A 27,981-nucleotide genomic window follows, 5' to 3' on the forward strand; every position below is an offset into this window, starting at 1 on the left:
TTATTTCACAAAACACCGTGAAATCCTTCGGTCAAGATTTCTCGCCACGGAGCAGATAGAGTCGCCCATCCTCCCTCTCCAGGGGCCCGTGGGACTCACGTGGTTCTAAAATTGAGTCGTGTGTTCTCTGGAGCAGGGACGTGCGTTCGCCAGTTCCCGTCAACACTTCGAAACGGGGAGAGGTGGCAGATGGCATCGGAGGCACTCGCGGGATGGCGGGTGGCGCGTGGCCCCCCCCCATTACTACCGCCTGGGGGCTCGTTCCCCCCCTTCCCTCTCCCCCTCTCCTATGCGTTATCATCTCTCTCTTCCTTTCCCCTTTTTCTCTTTCTGAGGACTTTATCCGCCATCCACACACGCCCTTAGGCATTGCTTGGCGGCGACACTTGGCACTCAGAAGGTTTACTTTCCTTGTTCCCGGGCTGGATCGAACCCAAACTCCAGACTGCAGCGTGAGGAGAGGGGAGGCACAGGCCGGGCTCGGACCCTCGGCTGTTGACAGCTCTCGCCCACGCCAGAGCCCAGGAGGCGAACCAGCAAAGGGACAGCGTTGCTCTGTCTGGCTGCAGCAGAAGAGCTTGGAAGGTGCACTCAGCTGTGCGCAGGTCAGAGCAGGGTCTGGAAACGGGGCCGTGCTCCCCGCCCAGGGTGTCACGCTGTTGCAAAGCCAGAGAGCAGGAGCAGAAAGGCCAGGCCGGCTTTTCTCCCGGTGCTCACGGGAGAGCCCGCCCGCCCCGCTGCCAGCCGCCCCCAGCACTGCCCGGCGGGGAGAGGGGTGGGGGGAGACAGCGAATCCCACTGGAGCAGAAGAGGAACAGAAACAGCAGGTCCCGAATGTCAGGGTGAGGGGGAGTGGGTCCTGCCCGGGAAGGCGGCTGAGCATGTTCCCCGGGGCACTGGACGGGGATCCGTCAGGCCTGGAGGGGCCAGGAGCCAGCTCGGTGGGAAGCGCGGGGAATGCAGAGTCAGCCGTGAAAATGTCAAGAGCGAGGCAGGGGGGACCGTGGGGGGAGGGGCGCCTTCTGCGCCGTGGGAGGCGGTGACGGAACACCAGCAGCACACGCTTGGCGGCGGCGTCTGTCTGCCGGCTCGGCTGGCAGTCCGGCCTCCGGTCACGCGGGCCCGGAGGACCGAGGGGCAAGTGGCATTTGGGGGAAAGATGGCGTTCTCTGCCCTGGCAAGAACGGACCCCTCACACATGCTGTACATTCCAGCGAAAGGCATCGCGGTGTCTACGCGAGTCACGGCTGGCTCGACTCGGAGACCCTTGACTCACAGGGCGCCCACCGACGCCAGCACCCGCGGCTCGCTCAGGCGCCTTTGTCCCGTGACGCGCGGCGGTCTGCGGGCCGCGGGCTCATGCCTCCGCGTGCCGCTCCGAGGCCGAGCGAAAGGCGGGGGAGGGAGAGGGGCAGACGCAGCCATCAGCATTCGTGGGGAGACTGAGGCTCCAACAAGCCCCGAAGGGAAATGCGAAGGGGCCTGTGAGTGACCCGCTGCCCGGGGCACAGGCTCGGGACCCTGAGCGGACCGGGCGCGGCTGTCCTGACTGACCCAGCCTCAGGGCCGTCAGCCAGGACCCGACGAGTAACCCGTCTCCCTCCCCTCGTGCCGCCCGACCCTTGCCCCTTCACCCCTGAAATTTGACCCGCCCTTTTACTGACTTTAGAGCCCTCTCCACAGTCCTGCGGTCGGCACCGGCCCCCCGCTCTGACACCACCTCGCCCCTGACATCTCGTCTGCCCCGGGCCATCGTGTCACCCTGGCGGCTCTCCCATTCTGAATCTCTAGCACACCTTTCTCTTACCTGTGCCCCGTCCATACGCCTCGATGCCTAGAGGTAAGATTGGCAATAGGGTGAAGATCAGGGCTGGGAGATCCACGGTGGCGTATAAAACGCCCATTTTACTCATCGTCTATTTTGTTTTTTAAACACTGAACATGTATTGGCTGGATTTTTAGGCCAAAGCAGAGGATCCACAACAAAGAGGATCTATAAAAACAGTGCATCCCAACAGCGGAGGGTCTAGACCCTCCTGGCTCCCGACCTCGGCCCTCGGTTGCGAGACCTTGCTTGCCTTCCCGTCCGCTTTCCTCGGCGTGTGGCTAACCCGAGGAGGGGCCGAGCGCGCACCGGGTCCGCTTTTCATCTTGTTGTTCTGAGTGAGGGCTACGTAGGTGTCACAGATGAAACTGGTCCAGACGCCACAGAGGATGCTAACGGCACGGCCACGTGTTGGCGCCGCCCCGTGAGGCGGCCCGGCTGGCACCCGTCCCCCCCCCCAGCCTCCCTCCCGCCCCCGTCCGCCCGTGAGCTCTTGCTGGGTCAGAAATGCGGTTCTTTGATGGTGCCAGACAGCCAGATGATGCTGGGGGTGGGGGGCAGAAAAAGAAAGAAAAAGCAAAAGCAGGTTTCTAAATTAAGCCCAAGTCTTGTTTAGAAAAATAAATAGCCACAGCCTAGCAACGTGCTCAGCTTCCCCCTGCGACGCGACCTCGGCGGCGGGAGCCGGATGACACAGGCCGCGGGCGGCCCCACGCCCTGGCCCCTCCCCGTGCGTGGTGCTCATCTGGGCAGTGCTGACCGGGGCACTTCCAGCCACCGGCTCCTCATGCAAGGCCCGCCGAGGGCCGGGCTCCAAAGGCGCTTAGAGGAGCCAGACTTCCCAAACTGAACGAGGCCCCTCACCGCCTGCGGGCTCGAGGCGGGAAGCAGCTCGCCCGAAACGAAAGCAGGTGAAGTTCTCCGGCTGCTCTGTTGAAACGCCAGCCCCTCCGCGAGACCAGGTCTGCTGCGTTCACTGCCGAATGCCCGGTACCCGGCCCAGCACACGGCACACACGGGGCACTCGGTAACCGTGTGAGGGGGGCCATGAATGAATGAGTGAGTGAGTGAATGAACGAATGAACAAATGTTTTCACCTCACCATCACTGCTTCCCAAACTCTCCGCCCTAAATGGAGTAAACTCCGGAATCTGAAGAGAAGCGTCATCTCCTGCTCATGATACGCACGATCTGGGCAATGTGTCCCTGGACTGGATGTATACATTTGGGGTGAGCCAAATGTATACATGCAGTATACATCCACAAGCTCGGCTCCGGTGAGCCCCCGGGGTTGTTATGCGAAGACGCGGGCCTTCTCAGCCCAGGTGCAGGTGCGGGAGGTGTGGCCGGCGTGCGTGGGTAGGGCGCGGGGCACGGGATGTGCGCTTGGTCCCAGCTCGGTGGTCCTCTCATCCTCTCAGCAGCTCCGAGGGGGAGACGTCGCTAAGCGGAGAAGCTACAGGACGAAGTAGCACACGAGTTTCTGGCCTCGGGGAACAAACAGTGGAGCCCACCATGCCCTCGGAGGCTCGGCCGGCCGAATGGATCGGAAACGGACCTCGGTGCGGAGTAGCTCGTCCCCTCGGCAGCCCTCCAAGGTCACGAGGTGATGGAGTACGGCCAGGGGTCCTGACGGCCCTCGGGATGCTGGAAAGCGAGCAACCCTCTCAATCCCATGAGGGACCCGGCGAGGTTGCAGGGCACGGCCTCGACTCCTGGCGGCAGTTTCTTCTGAGAGGCTCCTCGTACTCCCCAGTGGCCAGAAGGTGATGGGAGACGGCCTGGCCGAGGCCTGAGTGGCCATCTCGGAGCAGAGGCCCTGGGTTAAAAAGGTAGAGAGACTGGCCCACGATTCAGAACTCTCTCTCCGGACAGCCTTGTCTGGCCTGGCCGGACACAGTAAAATCACACCCATGTCAGGGAAAAGAAGGTTCCTGATCAAATTCAGATGTGCAAGAACACATTACGAGTCTTTTTTTATTTTTTTAATTTTTATTTTTGGAATAATGACTCATACCAGACACGAGAACTAAAGGGCATCGGAAGCGGCCCCACGGCACCCACTTTACCCAAGGGGGCAGCGCGAGGCCCGCGGACGCCTAGGTCGTTTCGTTCCCACAGCCCCCTGGACCAAAGCTGTGGCTGAAACATCTAGGAAGAGGGACCGTGGCAGCGACCACGAGGGCGCGACCCCAGCAGAGGGGCCAGGCTGCCCTCACCGCGCAGATGGGCCAGGCTGCCCTCGGGTCTACAGAAAACCTCTGTGGCGACCCAAGAGAAAGGCCTCTCCAGGGCAGGCTGACCTCGACTTTCAGAGCTGCAGCCTGGGGGCAGGAAGCGGGGCCCAGTGTCTCCCGTGGGTCCCTAACGCTCCCCGCCCAGGGCTCCCACTTCTGAAACGGCTGCTCAGTGATGTGGCCCCACCAACCCCCCGTTCTCCACAGAGGGCGCAGAGATTCGTGACGGCAGGGCCCGAGACTCTCGGCTCTGTGGTCTTCATTATTTGGAAATTCAGTTTCCTCATCTATAAAATAGGGACATCGATAAAACGCTACCCGCCTCCCAAGCTCGAATGAAACAATACTATGTTCAAACGCTTCTCAACCGTAAGCTGTTGCTTGATGCGAAGCTGCGTCCTAATTGTAAAAGCGTAAATGAGACATCTTTGTCACAGACTTTCAGGGTGCTGCCTGGTTCCCAGCGTCCCCCAGCTTGTCTGTCCTGGGTGTAATCCTAATTTTTTGCAGAGATCACCAGCCGTGGTTTCATATCCCAAAGACTTCTAATATTTGTGTGTGTGTGCGTGTGCGTGTGTGTGCGCGCATGTGTGTGTGTGTGTAACTGCTTCCCTCTCCTCACAATCCCTCAAAAAGTTCTAGAATTCTGTAATGCGTGGGAGACCTTGGAGCGAGGAGTCCACGCCCCAGATGGGGGCACAGGCGGGGTGACGGCTTGTCCAGGGTCATGTGCTGAGTTTTACTCGTCCTGTTTTGGGGACCCTCTCACAGCCTTGTGGCTCCCCCCACCAGTGAGTTTTTAGGGGCCGCAGTTCAAATTAGGCGCTTCCTTTCCTCCTTAATAGCCACACGTCCCCCGCTTTTGAGAGAGAGACTGTTGCTTAAAGCTGAGTGTGACAGAAAAAGATAAAGATCACACGATTTCGCTTAGATGCGGAATCTAGGGAACTAAAAGAACGAACTAATTGAAATCAGACTCGCGGATAGAGAGGACGATCGATCGGGTGATGGCCGGGAGGGAGGGGGATGCGGGGGCCTCGGAGAAAGGGGTGAAGGGTTAAAGAAACGCAGAGGAGAGATGGTCGCAGGGATGGGGAGCACGTTGGAGGGAATGCAGTCGGCGGCAATGCAACGGCGAGGTGCAGAGCCAGAGGAGAGAGAGAGAGAGCGGAGGGGTCGCTCCACAAACTAGGCGAATGTCTAAACAAGGCGCTGCGTGCCTGGAATTAATAATAAAAAAATAAAACGCTAAAATGGGAAAAGCTGATTGTGCTGTGTAGGATGAGGGGGCAGGCAGCCAGAGCATGGTCGTGAGCCAAGGGCGAGTGGTGATTTAAGAATGGTACTAACGGGGACAGGGGACTCCGGTGACCTAGGTGAGGCCTCATCGTAATAGGTTACACCTCTGAAGTGCCTTTTATTCTTGAAAAAAATATATATGGTTGACCTTTGAACAACACGGGTTGGAACTGCGTGGGTCCACTCCTATGTGGATTTTTTTTTCAGCAAATATGCACATTACTGTAATTATATTTTCTCTTCTTTACGAGTTTTAATAGCATGTCCTCTTCTCTAGCTCACTTTATTGTAAGACGATAGTATATAATGTGTATAACATACAAATATGCGTTAATCAACTGTTTACATAATCAGTAAGGCTTCCAGTCGACAGTAGATCGTGAGTGGAGTTTTTGGGTAATCGCAAGTCGAACGTGGATCTTTTGACTGCACGGGGGGTGGGGAGCTTGGTGCCCCTAACTCCCACGTTGTTCCAGGGTCAACTATAGGGTCGTTTCACTTGCTTAATTATTTGTGTTCATTTACATTATCCAAGAAATGACCGATTACATCCATATGAAGCATGCATGTGCCACACGAGTCGCTACCGCGTTGTTTTACAAGAAGATGGGATGAAGGGACCTCGAGTTGGCTGAGTGACGATTCCCCTCCCGTCCGCTCACCCTCCCCTCACAGACGGTCTCATATCCATCCAGCAACGGTGAGAGTGTTTGGTCTGAAACACTCCCCCATCCTCTCCACACCTACGCACCTGTACGAAGAAGAATTCTTCCACTCCGTCGGTGACAACAGCTCTCCCTAGGGGAACTCGCTAGGCCTAGGGGAACAATCATCCTGGTTAACCCAGGACTGGGTCGGGGAGAGGGCCTGGGAATGTTCCAGGCTGACCGAGACAAGTTTTGTCCAGCAGGCCCCATGCCTTCTACCCAGGGACCTTTCTGAACAAATGCCAAATCATCATTGAATAAATTGATACCAAATAGTACAAAATTGCTACGCAAGACTAGAAGTCAGGAAGAGAGCTATAATGAATGAACAAATGGGTGAATGAATGAATGAGTGGTTTTTATGAAAAGATCCATGAATAAGGAGGAAGGAGAAGAACTAGGAGGGGGACGTTCCACTACCTAGGTGAGCAGAAGAGGAGAAAAATGAAAGGATCTGTAAAAAGATGTAGAACCCATTCGCCGGCAAGAAAAGTTGTGACGGTAAGTTAGGGTAATCCATGTTATGTAAGAAACTGGCCACGGTAGCGCTTCCTAACTGTTTTAACTGTGTGCCACACATTAAATATACACACACACACACACACACACACACACACACACACACACACACACACACTATCTGCAGCATGGGGTTAAGCTGAGAAAAAGGAGCTATGTATGGCCAGCGGTGACCAACCAAGGGACGTCTGGACCACAGAAACCCCCAGGCCGCCGAGGGCTGAGAACGTCAGCATCTCAGATTCTCTCTGACCTGCGGGCCCGCGGCCTCCGGCACGGACACGCGGGGCTAGACTCTGGTCCATCGCGAGCCTGCCGTCCACGTTCTCTTTAGGTTTCTGGGGAGACTAGCAAACCTTAGGCCGTCAGACTCCCTCTGGTGACAGATATTTCAACGCTTCCTCAAAGGGCGTTTCCTGCGGCGGGTGTTGTGTGGGTTCCTGTTTATGTTCGCGCTTCCTCGGACCTGGTTTGTCCCCTGTGTACACAGATTTGCGGGTCGAACCATGGCCTCATGACTTTCGGGCAAGAAGGGAGTCATCTGAGGTCACATTCAGCCTGCACTCCACTGCTGCCCTGACATGTGTTTTATAAAAGCGTTTTTAGAAATACATCGCCAACGATTTAAAAATGCAGAAGTTTCTCATCAATAAATTCAGACACACGTCCCTTCTCTCTCTCTCTCTCTGAGCTTGTCCATCACCCTGCTTGGCGCCTGTAATAAAGCCAGACAGCAGGGCAAAGGACACACGGGCACACCAAGTCCTTCCTAAACAGAGGTGTCTGGACAGAAGAAACATGGTCCCCCTTGTTGCCTCACGGCCTCTCACCTTCTTTGCAATATCAAGTCTCACTAGCCGTTTAGCCGCCCGGATGCCCCCAGCACGTAGAGGGGGAAAATCTTTTGAGTGGGCCCGTTAGCAAGTCCATCAACCAGAAGAGGTGAATCCATGGGAAAATAAATGCCTTCCTCGTGGAAAGTTGTTTTTAGTAAACCAGCTTCTGCTGCTCAGCAACCTCGGCGAGGCCTCTCCCCCAGGTGCAGGGAAGGAGAACCCTTGGCTGCCGACGCTGGGTTGAGCCGAGGCTCTCGTGAGTCAGAGAAGGTACCAGAGAAAGTCTCGCTCGGGCCGCGGCCGGGCGTGAAAGATTGCACAAGAAACGAATCGGGAGGGGTGTGGCGGGGCGGGGCCGTCCCTTTACTCACGCTTCGGGGCGTGATGCTCGCCTGGGGACTTCGCCAGAAAGGGCTGCCTTGTTCCCCCCACGGCCGGCCGGGTGGATGGAGTCGGGGCGGGGGACGCTCTCCCTAGTCGTGGCCGGTGTGGCGAGAGCTCACGCCACGCTGGGGAGTGCCGGGGGGGGGGGGGGGCAGCCTGGACGTGAGAGGGAGGCCGAGAGGCCGGGAGGCCGCTGCGGTGATGTCGCAACTGCCGAACCCACAGCTCAGCCAACGCGCTGACGCGGTGAGGCCAACCGCACGCCGGCCCGCGGCGGCGGCGGGAGGGTGGCCCCGCGCCTGATTGCGCCAGCGACCCGGCTCTGCCAGCAGAGTCAGGGCGGGGGCCACGCCAGCCCCACAGTCCCTTTTGCAAAATTCAACCCGCCGAGCGGCTACGCCTCCCTCTGCCGAAAGCTTGGGAAATCCTTTGGCGTACTTTCCTAAGCCTCTAAAGATACGTTTCCCCTGATGAGTCAATGTGGCTGTTTCAGCAACGCCGATCAGCTAACGAAAAGAACAGCCTTTGGAGGGAGGAATGTTTGGAGTGAGGAAGGGGATTTCTGAGAAAATTCGGTGTCTTCGTTATAACTTCTACGCCGCCATCTTTTTCACAGCGAAAAGAGTCTAACGAAAAGTGTTTATCTATATTTAAGTTAAGCCATCGATCGAGCCGCCGAAGAGGAAACTGCAAATGTGGAGAGCCGCTGCTTTGACCGGAGGGGCCATCCTTGGCCCTCGGCCCTGTCCGCCTCGCTCCCAGGCTCTGAAAGCGTCCCCGAGACCCGGAGCCTCCCTCGCAGGCCCCCCCGCCGCACCTCCCCCCGGGAGGCCGCGTCCTTACCCCTGGTCTGTCCAGCGGCCTCGCAAGCAGCGGTGAGGAACACCGAGAGGCTTGAAGAGGTTAGACAACTGCCTCCATGCTGCACCATGCTCTCCCTCCTGCTGGGGGAAAAACAAACAAACAAACAAACAAAAAACCCACGGCACCAACTGAGTCAGACAGTTCAGAGTTAGTGTCAGACGCGTTGGCCAAGAAGCCGTTTAACTTCCATCTACGAGAGCAAAGCCTATGGCTTGCGCCCTGGTCATTTACCCCGGGACCGTGCGGGGCAGGTTTACGGGCAAAGGTTTGGAAAGTTTCTGGAAGGAGTGGAGATGCCTGATCGCTGTGCGTGTCCTTCATGAGGAAAGATGCTCCGAAACTGGGGAGCCGGTACCAGACTCCTGGGAAGGAAGAGATGAGAACAGCCCGGCCTGGGAAACTGAAGTCGCCTCCGGCCTGACCCGACAGGAACCAGGTGCCCTGAGAAGGCAGCAGGGCGCCATGAACACCCGCGGAAGTTACCAGAAGCAACGGCCTGAAACAGGCACCAGGCTCCGGCAGCTGATGCGCTCTCCCAGGAGCTGGGCGCCCCACTGGGGACGGAAACCCCAAGACCTCTCCCACGTACCCTCCGCTGGGTCTTCATCACTGTGGCAGTGAAATGGGCACACGCAGTTTTCAGTAGTTATCAAACTGTACACCTAACGTACGGTAGACGTAAATTTTATCTTAATTTAAACATCTTTCTGCCTATCTATCGAATCCCACTTGTGCCTACGAGCAGCTAGCTGCACTTCGAGTGCCAATTTTATATCAGCGGTCCCCATATTTATATTCAACACGATTAATGTATGCAAATATAGATATTTATGAACGTCTGAATCATAGATGCAGTCATTAAGACTGGCTTTATCTGCCATTCTCCTGTAACTGTTCTCTCCGCGCATTCATAATGCACCGATAATCATTCAAGTGCTAAGTGTCTTCGGGTAAAAATTAAAATTGTGTGCAGCAGATCCTTCGTGTTAAAAATATTTTACTATTTTCCAGTTCATTAAAAGTTGGTAAAGCATGCACAGAAATGTGACGACTGTACTTACCAGAATATTGGTTTGCTCAAATGATCCTGTGTTTTTACTAATAAGACTAATAATAGAGTTTAGAAAGGTATGATTTAGACTTTGAGAAAAATAAGGAACGACAGTTGTAACTCAACTCGTGAGCCTGTTGCTGTTTGGTTTACAGTTCTAACTTAAAAGATAAACATTGCGTCACCCAGATTCATGACTCACTGAGAACGATCGGTGTCTAAATGGAACCTCAAGCTGAATTCTTGCTAAGGAAATACCACACTTTTATAAATCACACATACTTGCGAAGTTCAAGTCTGTGTATTATCTTTCTGATAGGAACTTTGAATGAACAAAGAAATGACCTGAGAACAGGCAATAGAAAGAACCCAATCGATTGATTTTCCCCCGGTCGAATTTTCCTGTCAATATCAGCACAGGCTTGGCCTTTAAAAGCAGCGAGGTGTAATCGCCACACCGGCTTCCTCAGCGTCTCTACAGCCTCGGTTGCCTGAGACGCAGACTCGCATGCAGGAAAGGGGACAGGTTTGGGAATGGCGCCTGTGGGAGGGCGGAGGAAACAGGACGGGAAGGAGAAGCGAGCCCCCTGCAGCGGCGACGGAGATCTCTGCTCCGAAGGTGAACGTGGACTCTACTGAAGACCCTCGAGGGGACAATGGGGGCAGAATTCGCACCCCACATCGACCCTTCCTTGAATGAGGGCTTCCCCAGAAAAGGGACACGACCTTGACCAAGGAAGCTTCCCTTGACGTAGGGAGCCATCAGCAGGCGGGCGGAAGTGCCCCTCCACAGCGGGCGCAAGTCTTCCCGACGCGAGTCTACTAAGTGCCCGGCCATGCGCTGCGCTAAGCTCTTTACACAAGTTCTAATTCTCACTGTAGTCCTGTGAGGGAGGTACATTTTTACCCCTTTTTATAGTTGGGGAAACTGAGGCTTAGGAAAGCTAAGTAACTTGCCCCTAAATCACCCAGCCACTGCTTAGCAGCACAGCCTGTGTTCGCACAGGCCACACGTCTTTAAAGTCCTTACACTTGAGAATACCCTGGACGTGGAGTCGCGGATCCAGGGTCCCCTTCCACCGACCAGCCATGTAGCCTTTGCCAAGACACAGCTCTGTTCTTAACTCGCAGAGGGTGGGCATCTTCCTGGAGCATTCAGGGACCCCCTAAGACCCCAGAAAGTGGGCCGGAGGGGGCAGCTGGGCCAAGGCTAGAGGGCTCATGCTTTCGGATCTGCTTTCCAGGGCCGGTGGTGTCCGATCACCGATCTGGTGGCGTCTACAAGGGGTGGTGAACTTGAACTCCGTGAAAGCCAGCATTAATATCCAAGGAGGTCTGGGCAGTAGTGGTGCCTACAATCAGATGTGTGAAAGGGCCATAGTTCTGGGCTGGTCATCCGCCCGGAACCAGGACTCCAGGCAGTGGACAGGGGACGGGAGTTCAGCAGGCGCAGGAAGACATTACAGGTCCCAGCGGACGGGCAGTGACAGCAAGTGCTGGACCGATAAACCTTTATCCTGGACGATGAGGCCGCGAGGATCTTTACCTGCGGACACAGGTCTACCACATTCGTTGCTACTCCCACCCCAGCTGCACCGAGCTACGTTCCCTTCCGACAGCACGTCCCAGGTGCTTCTCGGCTTCGGGTGTCTGCCTGGAAGATGGTTCTCCCAGGCTCCCTCCCTTCTCCTGGCTAACTGCGACTCTCCCCCTACTTTCCACCAGGGCTCCCCCAGAAAGCCTCCCTTGGCCTGCTGGGACCTGGTGAGGCGGCCCCGGTGCTCTCCCAGAGCGGCGTGTGCTGGGTGGGTTGCGTAGCGCCTGGCACATCATAAGCACTCGAGAACCAGGTGCACGATGGCATCTATCATGCTGAGCCGGAGACCACGGGCGCTTTGCCTCAGCCTAGGCTTAAGCACCTGCACCCCGCAGAGCACATAGTAAATGCCTGGGGAATGTTTGCTGAACCAACAGAAACCTCAGTTGCACAACTGGGTAAATAAACATGGACAGGACAGCATGGGGGGAGGGTAGGGCTCTCCCAGAGAACAGCCCACAAAGCCAGCACCATCCACTGCCAGGGGAGGGTCTGAGCTCCCATCTGCACTGGCCATTGTGCTCAGGATCGAGTGACACACAGGGGGGAATCGGGCCTCCTGGCTGAAGACCCTCAGAGCCCATGACTGAGTCAGCAGACTGAGTCGGTCACGTGGGCAGAACCACGGCTCGCGACGGGATTCGACCTCTGGTTTTTTAAGAGGCGGTGCAGCTTGTCAAACACGCATGGGATTGGGGGTCAGACGCACCTGCACTCACATCTGCGTTCTCTTACCCAGAGCCGTGGCAGAGCATGAGGCGAGAGCAGAATCTTTGGGGCAACACTTCCTGGATTTGAACCCCCAGCTCCTCTACTTCCTTGCTGTGTGACATTAGACTTGTGTAACCTCTCTGTGCTTCGGTTTTCCTCTCTGTAGAGTGAAGACGATAATTCCTCCTTCACACAGTTATTAGGATTGAATTAGTTCATAATTGCATGGCTCTTGGGACAGGGCTTGGCATACAGTAAGTGCTATATAAAGGTTGACCTGATCATCTGGAGTCTTAACTTTCTCATCAGAAACGTGGATCGATGGAGAACACTTGTTACAGTATCTGACATACGGCATGCTCTCAGTAATCGGTATTATCATCATTATTTCTATTACTATTACTTCTGAGTCGAAGGCACTTTCTTAAAGTGAACTTAAGTAAGTATATAACAGAAACGTCCTTCCTGTGGACACTTTCGGTCGCTACGATTTGGGGAGAAAAGCAGCTACTTCCGCGTGCTGCTGAGCCGGCTGCTTCTCTTGGGTCTTGCCTTCTTTCCCAAGCGCCGAAAACCTTCCCCATGGACCCAAGCATTCAAATGCATGCCCATTTCTCTGGAAAATGAGCAAAGGAGGGGTATATTAATTCTCTTGGGCCGCCATGACAAAGTACCAAAAACGCGGTGGCTTAAAACAACAGAAATGTTTTCTCTCACGACCGCGGAGTCTGAGGTCTGAAACCGGGGTGTGGCAGGGCTGAGCCCCCTCTGAACGATCTGGGGAGATGCTTTCCTTGCCTCGTCCAGCCTCTGTTGGCTCCTGGTGTCCCTCGGTTTGTGGCAGCGACACTCCAAGCTCTGTGTTTACCTTTACGTGGCCCTCTCCCTCTGTGAGTCTCTGTCCCAAATCTCCCTCTTCCTGTCTCTATTAAAGATACCCGTCGTTGGATTTACGGTCCACCCTAAATTCTAGAAAATCTCACCTTGAGATCCTTTACTTAATTATATCTGCAAAGACACCGTTTCTAAATAAGTTCACATTTATAGGTACCAGGGGTTGAGATGTGGACATAGCTTTCGGGGCCAACTATTCAACTGTGAAAGGTAACAGGTAGACAGGTAAAAAGGCAAACCCCCTGTGAAAGGTAACAGGGCCCCGAGCTGCTCTAAAAGCCCATCTCTTTACCTTACTTGAAACTGTGTACATCTCCTTTGCTCTTTCTCTTTTCCCTGAACACTTATTCCAGTCTTGTCCGTACCCCTTTGATGAGATGGCCACAGCCATTGGGGAAAGCAAGATACCCTGGCGGACCAAGCTTCCTGGGCTCTTCTCTGGCCCATGTCTGCAACCGCTTCCTGCCCAGGAGTCACTGTGAGCCCAACACAGGACACCCGAGCTCGCGAAAGCTCCATCTGCTTGGCCCACCCACTTGCTGTGTAGGCAGCCAGGAGAGTCGGATGTCACCCTGGGACCTTGCGATGCCAACTCGGCCCACCTGGCTCGTCACCAGGTTTCACAGATGAGGCCAAAACAGGAGACCCTGGGTCGGAGCGGGAATTGTTCACGCTTGGGCCAGACGAATAGGCTCAGAGAAGGAAACTGGGTCAAAAGCTTGGCAGGCTGCAGGAAACACGAATCCCGGCACACAAAGTAAAACAGAGACTCGCTTTCCACCCACGCAGGCCAGTTCCTGGTTCTCGAAAGTCTGATCGAAGTGGGTCTGTGACATGAAGCATATCACACTCTGTAAGGGACGACTAAATCCAGCACGTATTTATTGAGGATTTGCTACATTCCAGGATATAGGGATATAGAGATAAGATGTGATCTTTGTCTTTGCGTAGACTAAAGACCAGCCAGGGACACATGCATATAAAGAACGAATTGTCACAGAATGTGATAACTCTGTGTGCACAGGTTTTGAGCGTCACACAGTCCGCCTTGGGTGGTGATGGTGGCCCAGAAAAGGTAACATCTGAGAGAGATCTTAATGGATTCAGTAAGCAGGGTGTGGGACGAGCAGCCCAGGAAGCGTGATGCTGTCCGGCTGGCCGGAAGGGTGGCCCTTCCTCCCCTCCTTCTCTGTGCCAGTCTCGTCCAAAGCCTAGACGTCGCACAAAGAGAGCCGCCCTTGAACGAGCACTGGACTTTGGTCACTCTGGAGAGACAGATCCTGCGCATGTCCTACCCATGGGTCATGGTCCAGGGAAATGGCCGCCCGCAAAGGCCCGCAGCTGCAACGTGGGCGCTGGCCGAATACAGAGGCCCCATTCGTTTCACAGGGAGCACGACGTCTCTCAAACCCCAAGAAGGCGTTTGTGACCTCGGCCTCTGGCGGAAGGTAAGGAGGTTCTTGCTCATGATCCCGATCCATACTGTGTCGGCGTTTAATGAACTTCTCTTCAAACGTCCGTGGAGTTGTCTTACAACCTAACATCTTCATAATTAGGAGTGATGTTTTAAAATTTGGAAACGGGGCCGCTTCGTGGAGTATTAATTTTATCTAATAATTATTAGGTCACGTTTAAGTAACCTAACTGGGTAAGTAGGTTTAAATGTATCCCAATATCGCGACCAACATTGATTTATCTTTCATACTCTCTCTCTCTCTCTCTCTCTCTCTCTCTCTCTCGCACACACACACACACACACACGCACACACACAGTATGCCCGCTTTTTGAAAGTTCGTTAGGCCACTTCCCTTTTACCAAAGACCTACCTTAGTGCCTGTTTCTCTAACGGAAAGAAATCCAAAGAGGATTTTTACTGTTCTGAAAACAACACTCAGCGTTGGTTCCGCAGCAAGCTGACATAGAGGCCGCAGCCCCCCGAGCTGCGACAGTAGCTTTTACTCTACGTTGATGCTGGGTTAGGTTTTGTGAGTTACTCGGTATGATGGGGTCGGTTATTGCTAGGTTCTGGGAATGATCAAACACGTTTTCATATAAATCGATGGTCATTGCTTCTTCACTTTATGCCATTTCCGCTCACGAAAGGTTTCGCAGGGATGCCCTGCTTCCGGATAGTGGGGCACACCTGAATATCGATTATATATAATCATCAGCACCAAATATAAAATTCAAACAAGTTTTAGAAAGAAACCAACAGACCTCCAAAAAAAAAAAAAAAAACCAGGAAGGAGGCCAGACATAAAAGTCCACATACCATGTGAATCCATTTACATGACATTCTGAAAAAAGGCAAAATTACAGGGGTAAAAAATAAAAGGTCCGCCGTGGTTGCCAGAGCTGGGAGTGGAGGAAGGAAATGGCCCGGGAGCATAAGGGAGCTGCAGGTTGGTAGAAGTGTCCTTGCTCTTGACTGAAGGCAGTTACAGGATCGTATGCACATGAGAAAAGTCGACCAGCTGTGCGCTTGGAAAGGATAAATTTTACTGTTTGTGAATCATGTCCCAGTAAACCTGACTCTGAAGCCGGGTTGCCGTCAGGCCCCCTTTCCAGGGTAATTGGCTGCCGCCTCTGTTCTTTCTCATCTGCTTTTAGAAATACTTGTGAGAAAAGTTTGAGAATTATCCATCTAATAATGTCTCTTCTCTCTAAAAGAGGAGTTTTTGAGGACGACGTCGAGGGACGTGGGCCCGAATATCTCGAACGATCTAAACCTGAACAATCGTTTTAGGAACGAGACGTGTACAGCACTATCAAATGTACGCGGAATGTCGGCAAACCCACATATGTGCACTATTTTGGAGCCGCGCTGTTATTTATTCTGGATAGTGGGGTACACCTGAATATCGATTATATATAATCAGCACCAAATATAAAATCCAAGCAAGTTTTAGAAACTTCTTTCCTTGTGAAATGTCCATTTGCTGCTCTATACCAGTAAGGCATGTGTATCGGTTTTCTGTGGACCGGGGGTGGCTAAAACCACAGAAATGTTATTTCCTCACAGTTCCGGAAGCCGGAGACCCGAGGGCAAGGTGTCGGCAGAGCTGGTCTCCGTCTGGGCCTTCCTCAGAGGAAGGTCGCTTTCTCCCCCCGTGGCTCCCACACTCCTCCCTCCGTGTGCATCTCTGTCCTAAGGACACCGGTCGTCCTGGATTCAGTCCATCTTAAAGACCTCATCTTAACTTAATTACCCCCTTTAAGGCCCTGTCTCCAAATCCAGCCGCCTTCTCAGGGGTTAAGACTTTAAGATATGAATGCAGGACGGACACGACGCAGCCCGAATGGCGTGTGGGGGAGGAACGGCCTTTCCTCCGGCCTCGGCACCTCTCCCAAGATGCGTCTTACCCCCTCCTTTCCACCTCGGCTGCCTCCAAGCACGGGTCAAACATTCGCAGGAGGTGCGAGAAAACCCCAAGACACCCTACGGACACGGCAACAATGCACGCAGACCCGGATGGAAAAGTGTGTTTGTTAGTTAATACTTTTGTTTGCCTGTTTGGATATAGCCCTACGAAACCTTTTCCCCAAAGGTTATATGGTGGGGCAGCTTCAAACTCTCAAACTGCATCAGACATGTCGAGCAGGAGCTGACGTGCCTAGCACGGTGCACGTGGCCTTCCGCTCTCTGCTGCCACGCACGTGAGCCATGGAAAACGATTGATTAGCAAATCTGCAGCAAGGTGACAACAATCTGGTTTTTAACCCGACTTCTGCACGGATAATTAACAGCCAGGCAAAAGTCGGGCCTGGAAGTAATCTAGCCCTGAGCGGCGGAATCATTTCAGGCTGAAGATGCTCCTCTTACCAGCGAAAGCCAGGGAGACCTGCTCGACTGTGGCGGGAGGGGCCCGGCTGCTGGCTGTGCGCCCTCCACCTCAGACAGCACCCGGGCCAGCTCCGGGCAACGGGAAGGGAGCCCGTTCTGCACGCGGCATGGCCTCCGAGAGCAGCAGGCGGAAACGTGAGCGGATCAGACCGTGTGCGTCCAGGTCCAACTCCTGAGCAAACGAAATACCAAGCGCTCTTTGCAAGCAGCAAACAAGACGGAGTACATGAGACGTGATGCTCCCGACACGGTGGCCTGTGCGGCGTGGACGAGGGCCCGCGAGGGACGCGAGAGGGGCACCCGGGAAGGAGAAAGGCGGGCGCGTTTCACGCAGTACCAGCGCAGGCCCTGCGGGCGGGAGCCGAGCGACAGCCGCAGAAGCAGCGACGCTTTATTGAGCGACCGTCATCGTGCAAGACCCGCGCCGGGTTCTCCGCGCGCCGCGGGCCCCGGACGGCACTGCCCGTCGCCCGTCGTGAGCCCTGGCTCGCAGACGAGGACAGCGGAGCTTTGCAACACGCAGCTGGTTAGAACCCAGGACCCGGCTTTCCCTGACGCCCGGGCCCATCCTCGTTGGCCCGCCCCTGTCACGGCCGCGGACTCGTTAACGGCCCATCGTGTTGGGTAAACTGGATGAGCTGAACACCGTTCGTCCCTAAGTGTGGTTTCGCGTCTTCTCATGTGATTTTTTTTTTTTTTTCCCATCATCTGTAAACGTCAGACACCATGTCACAGCGGATTCTGCTACGAGAGCGAGGTTCCACACAGGAGCACGCAATTGATTTCTGCGTTCAAGGCCCCAACGTCCAGACAGGGCCCACTTTGTTACAGGATGCAGCCTCCTTGTCGACAGGGCTGGGGTCTCCCCTTCCTGCTCCCTGGGCGGCAGTCAGGGAGGTGCGATGTCTCCACAGGCGGTGTCTGTCGGACACGAGACAGGGCAGGCTCCGTGTCTGGACGAGAAGTGCATGAACGCGATTGATTGCAATGCCCCCGGAGTGAGGGGGCCGGGGGCGGGGCGCGTAATGCTTGGTGCCAGCCGGCAAGGTCAGCAGGGCCAGTTGGGAAGAGTCCAGAAGGAAGAGGAACACCTGGAGAAGGAGAGCGAGTGGAGGAGAAGAGGAGGCACAGTGACTTAAGCGCCGTGCGGCCCAGACACTGCGCAGCGCTAAGCAGACTTTGGATCCCCGGGTCGGAGTCTGGAACTCCCAGCCGGACTGGCCCCAACTCCGGTGCCTTGGCTCCCGAGTTCCCATGGGCTGTGTGTGACTCAGATCTGGCATTTTCTTGGGTGGAGAGGGGGCGGGGCACATGACTCGGTCACAGGGAAGACGGGCGGCCGGCACCGGCATGCCCGCAGCCCTGGAGACGGGGATCCCGCCGGCCCGGCTCCGCCTCCCGCTCTGACTCACGCGGTTGCAGTCATGACGCCTCTGACTCACCCGGCCCAGAAGCCCAAGGATCAGCTTCGCAACCGCCGACTCCCTCGGGCACCACGTCTGGTCCCCGGCACGGAAAGATTTCACCCCCAGACTATCTTTGGCGCCCATCCCCCGCTCCGCCCCACACCACCGCTCCGGGCCAGGCCCTCGTCCTGCCCCGCCGGAAGGAACCTCGCGCCGCCGAAGCGCCACCGGTCTAACTCCCACAGTCCTTTCTCTGAACTCCAACCTGCGTGACCTTCCGGAGCACGAACCCAGCCCAGGATCCCCCTGCTGAGTGTTGCCCGAGCAGCGGCTCTCAACCCAGGAGCACGATCGCACGTCGATGTCTTACACACCCCACACGCATACGCACACGTGTTCCGGCCCCGATTCGGTTAGGTTGGGGCATGCGACTAATTTCGTCCAATGGGCTGCGAGCAGAAGTAGTCACGTCACTCCTGGGCTGAGACAAGACGCCTCCGCCACGGTCTCTCTTCCCCTGACACAGGGATCTTGGGAGAAATGTTCTCGGGGGCTCTGCTGCCACAAGGAGGGGGGGCTTTCCAGCCCACGGTGAACCCCGCTTGAGCAAGAATAAACCTTCGTGCGTTAAACCGCTAGGATTCTGGGGGTCCGTCTGATGCGGCAGGACACCCCACGGCAGGGCTCACTGAATGGGGGAATTCCTCTCCTCCTGAGTGGTATTTTATCAGCTTCCCTTGGTAACGGGCTGCATCTTGTGCTTATCCCTGGCTCTGACCGGACGTTATGGAGGTCGGACGACGTTTTCGAAGTGGGGAATGGATTAGTTACCTCTTAATAACTGCGGTAATTGGGGGGAGGTTAAAAAGACATCTCCGACCCATTGAAAAGAAAGTATTTACAAAGGGGAGCCCTTACGCGTGAATAACGGGGCCGCCGGCCCGCAGAATGAAGTCCACTCGCGAAGCCGCATCGAAGCAGAGGAGGCACGAAGGCCTGCCGGGGTCCTTGGCCGTGGCCCCTTGCCCCCCTGTGTTCCCGCGAGCCGAGGCTCATTTCCTCCTCAACTATTTTACGCTCTGGGTCAGTCGCCGAAATTGCCTAGACCTTCACTTGTAAAATAAATCCTACCGTAGGAATAACTGGTGTCTCGCCGCCAAGTTTTTGGCGTGTCTCAAAGACAATAAGCCGTCTACAGCCACGCCACCCTGAACGCGCCCCATCCCGGCTGATCGCGGAAGCTAAGCAGGGCCGGGCCTGGTTAGTACTTGGATGGGAGACCGCCTAGGAAGACCAGCAGATAATGAAGCCCTAGTCGGTGGCACCGAACGAAAGGGCTCATGTTACTTCCTCCTCTCTCCTTTGGGTGGGAAAACATCACCCTTCCTGTGTGTTCTGAGCCTATTTCAGCTTCTACTCTCAGACAGTCGGGGTACAAGGAACGTTTCGAATGAGCGCCACTGTTAAACACATCAGGAGAGTGCGCAGTCTGATGAACGGTTGCCTGACCCAGAAGCAGTTACCACCGGTCCCCCTTGCCTGCAGCCGCGGCAGACCACCTCAGGGACCAGAGGGTCCCGGCAGTGAGCCGGGGGCCACCTCACAATCCCGCCCCACTCAGAGAGCTTCCGCTGCTCAGCTGGAGCTGACGCTTGAAATGGAATGACTCACTATCCTGGGTTTTACCCATATAAAGTCAGGACCCAAATCTGTCCTAAATCTTGTATCTATCCCTGGGCCGTGTATTTCTGACACGAGAGGTGGTCGCCTGTCTTGCAGAACTTGTGTTCTTCCTTCTTCCTTTTTGACTTTCTTTTTCTCTAAACCTGTAAGGCACAATACAGAATTCAAGCACCATTTCTCAGTGAGCTGAACACGGAACGATAAATTTTCAAGTCCCCCGGGAACTCGTACCTCTCTCTCCCTCTCTCTTTTCCTATTAAACGAAGCCAATCTATGTTCGGCACGGTCCCCTTTTGTCGTGCCCTGGGTGTGCACAGTTGTGCGAGATGCAATGTTTGGGCGAGACCCTAGGTGGCATCGACCGAGGCGGCCAGCAAACCGTCCCAGAAAGCGCAGTTCCAGAGCTCCGCACGGTTCTCCGCGTTGGCTGCCATTGTCTGGTGGGCGGGTTGGAGTTAATCCACTGCCATCTGCCTTTATTTTGCTAACTCACTCAGTCAGGCGCCATGCAATTGAGTCCTGCAAATGTCGGCTCTCCGGCACAGCCACGACCGAGTCTCTCTCTAAATGGCATTCCTCCTTCCTTGCTCAGAGCCTGATGCACCCAGGCTCATTTCGACTTGCTTTGCTGATAGGGCGCTTCGTCTTCAAAGGTTAAGAAAAACTGGTGGAAACTCCAAGCCACCACCAGGCGTGGTTTCTCTTTCCCAACTGAGAACATGCCAGCCGACATGTTCCTGTCACCTGAGAAGCCCCTGACATGCAGGCAGGGGATGTGGGCCGTGCCCGTACAAGCCACATCAGGGGCACCTCCTCCAGGATGCACACGACTCGGCGCGCGTTCCGTGGTTGTAGCCGACGTCGTCGCTTCCATACTGGAGGGGCTGGTGGAAGGGGTGGGGAGGGAAGCTTGCGGCAGCAAGAGGAGAAGGAGGAAGAAGGAAGGAGGGGGAGAGGAGCGAGGGGAGAGGGAGCCGATGTTAGAACGACGCCCTTCCGGTGCTGTGTCCAAAGAGCGACGAATTGATCATCTCAACGGCCTAGAAATGGTATTCGTTCCTCCACTGCCGGCTCCTTCATTCATTCACGCATTCATGCATTCGTTCACTCATGGAGTGTTGAAGGCGTACTACCCTCCGCGTCAGGTAGAACGCTGGATGCTCCAGATCCAGTGGGGTCAGTTCACCCGGAGTCACTGCCCGCGGAGCTTACGATTCGCAGGAAGACGGTTATTAACCGAATGCCACACGGGCGATGACGGTGGCGCTCGGGGTGCTGAGCAAGCGCATGACGGGGGGCCCTCACCTAGTCTGGGGACCGGGGTGCTAAGGCAGGTGAAGGTGCAGGGGGTTTCGAGCATCGTTCTTCTTTCATGCTCCCGTGTGCTGAGGACTCTGCTTTGCGATTAGCAGATGCCGGGGCGGCATTGGGCGACTGCCCAGCGAGTCTTCGCTGAGCGCGGCGCGAGGAAGACCCAGCAGAACGAGCACCGCAGCCCGGCCCCTGGCGAGGAGTCAGGAGCGTGGATCTCAGCGCCCCCCGCCCCGCTCGCCAGCCCCTCGGCTACGCCTGGCTTCGCCTTACAGACCGCCTCCCCCTTAACCACTTCCGTGTGCCCTTGTTGGAGAAACAATTTCGGAGAGGCCAAAATTATACCACGATCGCCTTCCGTCTTGTATCTGCGAGTCCACTTTATCTGCTTTTAAAGTACCAACCAACCTAAGGGAATTAAACGTTAGCGTGGTTCACGCTGCTGTCGTAGAGGAGATCTTCAGATCCCACTCAAACAAACACGACACGGGAAGAGAGGCAAAGGAAGAGGAAATCCTCCACGACGTTTGTCTGTCTTCTCTGCCGCATGGCCATCCTTTCGGGAGTCGCTTCTATTTTGGTCCACCCTATAGGGTTTCCGCTGCAAAAAAAAAAAAAAAAAAAAAAAAAAAACAGCGAAGGGAGCCCACATCCTCACGCAGTGACGTACGGGTCGCGCCAAGGCCGGCCTGTGTTCTGCAGTTTTTGGGGACTGTGAGCTCCCTGAGTTTTGTTTGCCGTAGGCCCCGGAGTAGACGAACGCTGCAGAGGTTTAAGGTCGCCTTGTTACTCACCCCGGCGCATCCGTGAATGGCCCAGTCTCGTAGGGCTTTTTATCTCGACGACCCCATGTGTTTGCCATTAAATAGCCGAAGTCCGCTTCTTCAAGGCCATCTTCTGGAGACTCATACCAACAGGGCGTTCGAAGTCCCAGCTGCCACAGTAACGCACGGGAAGACTCGGTCTTGCTTTAACTCAGCTCGACCAGACCAAATTCCTTCCCCAGGCCGAGCCCGGGCGGGAAGGCATCCGCCCTTCACGAAGCGGCTTTCTCCTGCGTGGATACCGTGACGGCCAGAAGGGTCCGGCGGGAGGGGCCGTCCCGGGAGAGCGGCGGGGTCTGCGGGGCGGCTGTGGGGAGAGCTGCACAGCCTCTTGCTCCCAGCTCTCTGGCACCTGCCCGTACCACAGACTAGGCGGGGCGGGAGGGGCCGAGGGCGGCGGGGATGCTAGAGGAAGAAGAAACATTTCTGGAGCCCTGCGCGAACGTCGGAGAGCCAGCCGCTGCGGTGGTCGCAGCCGTCACCATGGAAACCCCCGAGGAGGCTGCTGGAAGCCACCGGAAGCCGCCCTGGCCATGTCCTTCTAGTTCTGACCTCTCATTACATTTGACGTAACTGACCGAAGCCGCTCTCGAGACATTCTTCCTTCCCCGGCCTGCGTGACACGAGCCCTCTTGTTCCCGCTCCGTTTGCCCGGAGTGACCTTTGCCGGTGACCTCTGCAGACACCGGTTCCCTCCCCTTCGTTCACTCGTTAACCGCGGCCGTAAACGCCTGGGTCTCAGCACGCTCGCCTGGCCTCTCTTTTCGGGGACGTCCCTCCCTTTTCTTGGTTTGAGCTGCAAGTCGCCTAGAGAAGACGCGGCTGGACTTCGGCCAAGGCAGGGAGAAAACTAATGTATGGCGATGTTCGGGGCGCTTACTGCGCCCCTCGCGGGCCTGCAGGCCCCGGGCCGCCCCCACGGTCCCCGCGGGGGGAGGCGCGCCGCCGCCCTTGGTCCTTCCGTCTGACACTCCTTTGTGTCCTCCTTCCTCTCCTCTTCCGAATGTCCACTTCTTTTCAGAGCCCAGATCAAGGAGCATTCCTTCGCGGTGTCTGCCTTAGGTCCCCGCTCATCCCTTCGGCTGAGTCCCATGACCTGCGTGCCGGCCTTCTATTAGGTCGTTCACCACATCGCATCGCACGGCACGGTTTGCAAATGCCCCTGCTCCCTAAGGGCGCCTTTGGGGTGCCGGAGGACGAGATGGCACCTGATGGCATCTGACCTGTTTCGTATCCCGGTATCGCGGGGCCTCGCACACCGGCAGCTGCTTGAGAAGAGTCTCACCGGTCACGAAGCAGCGAGCCCTCGGCAGGGCCGCGCGTGATCTCGGGCAATCCTCACAGCAGCTCTGCGAGGTACGTCGTCACCCCCGCCTCAGGGACAGTGAGGTCCAGAGACGTAGGTCACTTGCCAAGAACCACGCAGGCAGAGTTGGGACATGAGCCAGCGGAGCCCGAAGCCGGAGCCCACGCTGGCCGTGGCGTGGCTCACGGCTGCCGCCTCCCAGTGAGCGGCGAGGGGCCGTGAGGGGCAGCCAGCGGCGAGGGGCCGCGAGCCACGAGGGGCACCTCGCAAGGCCCTGCCGCAGCCCAGCGCGGGATAACGCAGCGTGGCCTTGGGAGCAGTAAGTGGACAGAGGAGCGAATGGATGGCTGAATTCCATCTCCAAGTCCGTCACGTAGCCCAGCCCAATCCCCGTTCATTCACCCTCCCCCTCCCCGTTCTCCCCTCTTATCCCCCCAGAAATGCTCCTCGGGCTCCTCACCTCTCACCTCCGACCTGCGACCTGCACCACGATGCCGAGCGCCCAGCCCACAGCCTCCTTCCTCCCTCGCCCCGCCCCAACCGAACCGAGCACAGCTTCTGAAAACGAGTTCTCGGGCCTTGTTGTTGGATCCATACTCCAGGCCTGATTCCGGCTTCCGCATCACTGTTAAGTAAAATATAGCTGCTCGAGGCTGACTAGCAGGGTATCTATTGCTCCCCTTCCTTACGAGGGCCATTTCCCCACACGTACCCATCGCTTTAGACGGAGCGAGTCTGTTTACGGTCCCGCCCCACACTCTGCCTGTTTCGCCTTCGAATCTTCGCCCGAGCCATTACTCTGTGTTCCGAACACCCGTTAGTTATACATCGGGAACCGAGCTGGGTTCCGGGAACACGGAGATTAAAGCTTTAGTCTCCGAAGTGCATAGATTAGTGGAGAGACGGCTGGAGGAGCAATTACAAGGCACTGTAATTGTGGGCGGCGATGTGGGTGGGGGGAGCCGGTTGCTATGGAAGCGCATAGGACGCGCTCCTGCCCGGTTGGCAGCTCCTGCACCTCTCAGCTCCCCTCTGGCCCCACGCGCCCGTCCCAGGGGGCTTGCTACGTGTTTATTTGCTCCTCTGAGGCCCCCCTGCTCATGTATGCAACCAAACCGTTCGACATTCACCTGTACTTTTAGGATCCATTCATACACAGAAAAATAGGTCTTTGAACTTAGTCTCTTCGACTGGTGAACTGTAACGGAGGAGGAGAGAATAAAAGAAGGCAAACTTCCAAGAAGGACGGTGTGCCTGCCTGGGGAGAACATGCCCCAGAGGAGAAAGACCACGTGTGTGAAAAGCATGGGCATCTTTGCTTGGACTCCAGGCTCCTTATCCCCCTTGGAGGCAAGAGGTCACGCCCTGAAGAGAAGAGGCCATACGTAACTCAGACCCGATCTACAAAACTTCTGTAGTCCCAAGGCTTTGTGAGGGACTTCCTAAAAGGGTGACTTAAGAAAGCAGGGTGCCGTTTCCGTACAGCCGGACCGACCACGGAGCCTGTAAGGACGGCGCCCCAGAACTCTCGGAGATGCTGGAGGGGCCTGGGATTCTGGAAGAAGCACCGAGGTCCCGGGGAAGGTGCAGCTGGGCAAACGAAATTTGATCCTAGGGACTGACGGCCTCATTCATGTCCAAGGCTCACGACGCCTGGGGGACAGTCCCACATCGCTGGCCAGGGCTCTGTAATTATCTACCAGTGGACTACGGGGGAAAAGACTCCACAAGAGAGGCTCCGAGGGAAAACAGAACAGCCATCAAGGCTCCCGTCGGCCTAGCCGGCCCCACAGGCTCCCCCACCGTCCTGCAAGGAAAACCTTCGCCATTCCAGCACCTGGATCCGAAACGCTTGGTCGGCATGGAAACACGGTGGCCCCAGCCGTGATTCAGCTTCTTTGCTCTGGGGTCCGGCACGTCCCTCCCTGGCCCCCAGCCACCCCCGCACGGGCCTTCGTTTCTCCACTCCGGCCCCCCCGGCCCTTCAGCGGGCCAGGCAGCGGGCCGAGGCAGCCTCCGTGAGCCTCGCGGCCCCGTGGAGCAGGCGCCGGGGTTTGGGCTGTGGACGTTCCCCTGGCCTAGTGCTCGCGGACGCAGGCCGTCTCCCACGGGCTGAAAGTCCCCCGCCGCGGGCCCTGCCGTTTATGTCGGCGGTTTCACAAATCGCTACACTCGGCAGAGCTTCGGGGCAGAGATGCAGAGTCCGAAGTCTGGGTGCCGGGCTGCGCTCCTTAACTTGTCCTGGGCCTCGAGCCAAGCAAACAGATCCCCGTCTCCTTGACAACCACAACACAAGCATGGTGTACCTGCCTTATCTACTCTTTGCCAAGCCAGAGCATAATTAGAGGAGAGAGAGAAAAAAAAATGTAGGTGCGATTTTTCTCTCTCGTTTCTGGCCAGGCGGTGACTTACTTAGCACCTCGTTAACATCTCTCTCTCTCTCCCCTCACGTTTATCAGCTGTGCCTTTAACTTGTCTGTGGAAAGTTTGTATAGCTTTGCCTCTCCCTGTCAGCCATCGATTTAGAAAAGATGTTCTTATTGGGCAAGGCTTTTCTGGAAAGTTCTATTTATGGAGACACACCCAGGTGGCCATAGACACACACTGTAAACAGCCTCTTTTGTGTGGGAAAGGGGAAGGGCTTGTTGTCCTCATCTTGGACAAGAAGGAGGCGCCACCCTCTTCCCGGTGGACCCCACGCTCACATTTGCTGTCTTGACAGAGAAGACGAACCCCATTAGTTACAGGGTGTTTGGTGTGAACCTGACAAAGGAATTTGCCTAGTAAGTGTGATCATGTCAAAGATATGGGAAGCAGCAGCCTCTAAATACTTGGGGACCCAGAGCCAGTCTCCTGCGGTAAGCAGCAGCCCAGATAAAGACAGACAGCAGTTCTGAGAGGAAGGAATCTCAGCCCTCAGGTCTAGAATGTTCCCTTCCCAGCGACTGCCCTCGCCAGCACAGCCCCAGAGCCAGCGGGGGGCGTGGTCAGCGTGGCTAGACGATGTGACTTCCTCCTGACGTGACATGGTCTGCAGGGCGTGCGTACAGCGAGCCGTCCCCACACTCACACACTGGGCCTGACGTGCCCACGCTGGAGAGTCCCAGGGAGGAGGAGCCGAGGTCACCACGTGGGGGAAGAGGAGGAGGCTACGGGCGAGCAAGGGGCCCTGATTCTCTAGGACGAACGTGAAGCGAACCCCACCAGGGCCGGGAAGGGGGCCCCGGGCGCCACCTGCTGCAGGTCGGAAGCCCACGTGATGCCGCCCACGGCGCGGTCACTCCGCCTAAGCACGGAACAACCGCCACCCCCGACTCTGGTGGGAAAAGACGCTGTGTCCCTAGAGTCCACAGTGCCCCGTTCGCAGTCCAGGGCGCCCTCCGGGGATAAATACTCCGCGCGGACGGGGGAAGGTGGAGGGCAGCGTAAGGAAACGGGCGTCGTCGTGACCAGCATCCCGACGAGAGGTCGCTTCGTGTCGAAAAACCAAGACCCGTTAGGAGTGGGCTGGGACTGGGTCCCGGGCGGCTTTGCCACAAAGCCTCCTGCCGGCTTGTGCCAAGAAGTAGGAACAGGGGAGGCGGGCGGCGGGGTGTGCGGGCCGGGCCGCCTCCAGCCCTGCGGGGGCGCCGTAGGGTGCGGTGCCGGTGGATTCTCCGACAGGGAGATGTTTCTTGGACCCCAGGAGGAGGTTTATGGCCGCTGACTGCACCCCGTTAGCCGGCCCCACAGGGCTCTCGTGCAAGTCCCAGGACCCTGGCCTTGGAGGTGCCGTTTATATTGGCAAACGCGGTCTGGATCCAAGCCATCGGTTTAGACGAGAGCTGGCCGACGCACGGCTTGGAGACCGCGCCTGGCTTCCGGGGTGTCACAGCGGGCGCCCTGACCTCGCGTTCTGCTATCCTCTCGGTAGGGGCAGGGCTCGCGTCTTTGGTGACCCATCGCTCCCCTGTGGCGCCAGCCAGAGGCAAGCGCCACCTCCGCATCTCACTGACGGGGAAAGCACAGAAACCCTCACCTGTTTCCACCTGCGGTGTCTGCGCAGCTCCAGAGATCCGCAGTCGCCTACGACCAACTGCAGCCACCACGTTCTCGCGATGGCGTGAATACCTATCGGCTTTCAGTTTCCCCCGTTGAGAAAGCACTGAGGTTTTCTTTACATCCTTTTCAATCCTCTGAAAGGATCCAGGAAAGCGTGAAGAAAGACAAGGATCTAAGTAGCTATCAGCCGAGGGCCAAAAAAATGTCAACTGGCTTGGGTCACGCTGCCGGACTCGGTTAACGGCCGCGAATGACGGAAATAATACAGCTCTCGCGCCCCTCGGACTAAGGCGATATCCAGTTCCGATCAGGCAGTTGGGAAAGAGGAGCACCTCGGTCTGAAATTCTGGCGTGAAAAGACTGATGAGAAAGTCCTCCAGAACAAAATATAACACGTATCGTTTAGGCCAGCCTTAGGGCGAGGCGACATTCCGATTTGAGTCCCCTGGGCTTAATGCCTTTGTTCATACCTGGAGGACAAAACCACCACCCCCCACCCCCCACCCCACAGGCTCAGAAGAGGGCTCCCCTTTGCCGGCTGAGACGCCGTGTTCGGCGTGGGGGAACCAGTTGAGTCATTCATTGTCCAGGCCGCTGCTGGGAACATCGTGCTCTCGGACCCGCTGTTGGCCATGAACTAC

The 27,981-nt window shown here is 56.3% G+C and overlaps 1 long non-coding RNA gene across 1 annotated transcript; it reads right to left on the reverse strand.

Moving 5' to 3' along the window:
* Positions 1 to 6,407: 6,407 nt before the first annotated feature.
* LOC118609399 lies at positions 6,408 to 7,879 on the reverse strand. The gene is made up of 2 exons (XR_004953418.1): positions 7,418 to 7,879; positions 6,408 to 7,163 (listed from the first exon to the last, which is right to left on the reverse strand). It is a non-coding gene; the product is annotated as an uncharacterized LOC118609399 (long non-coding RNA).
* Between the last annotated feature and the right edge of the window lie 20,102 nt (positions 7,880 to 27,981).

This window comes from Rousettus aegyptiacus, unplaced genomic scaffold (genome assembly GCF_014176215.1).
Source record: "Rousettus aegyptiacus isolate mRouAeg1 unplaced genomic scaffold, mRouAeg1.p scaffold_m13_p_11, whole genome shotgun sequence".
Classification (NCBI taxonomy): Eukaryota; Metazoa; Chordata; class Mammalia; order Chiroptera; family Pteropodidae; genus Rousettus; species Rousettus aegyptiacus.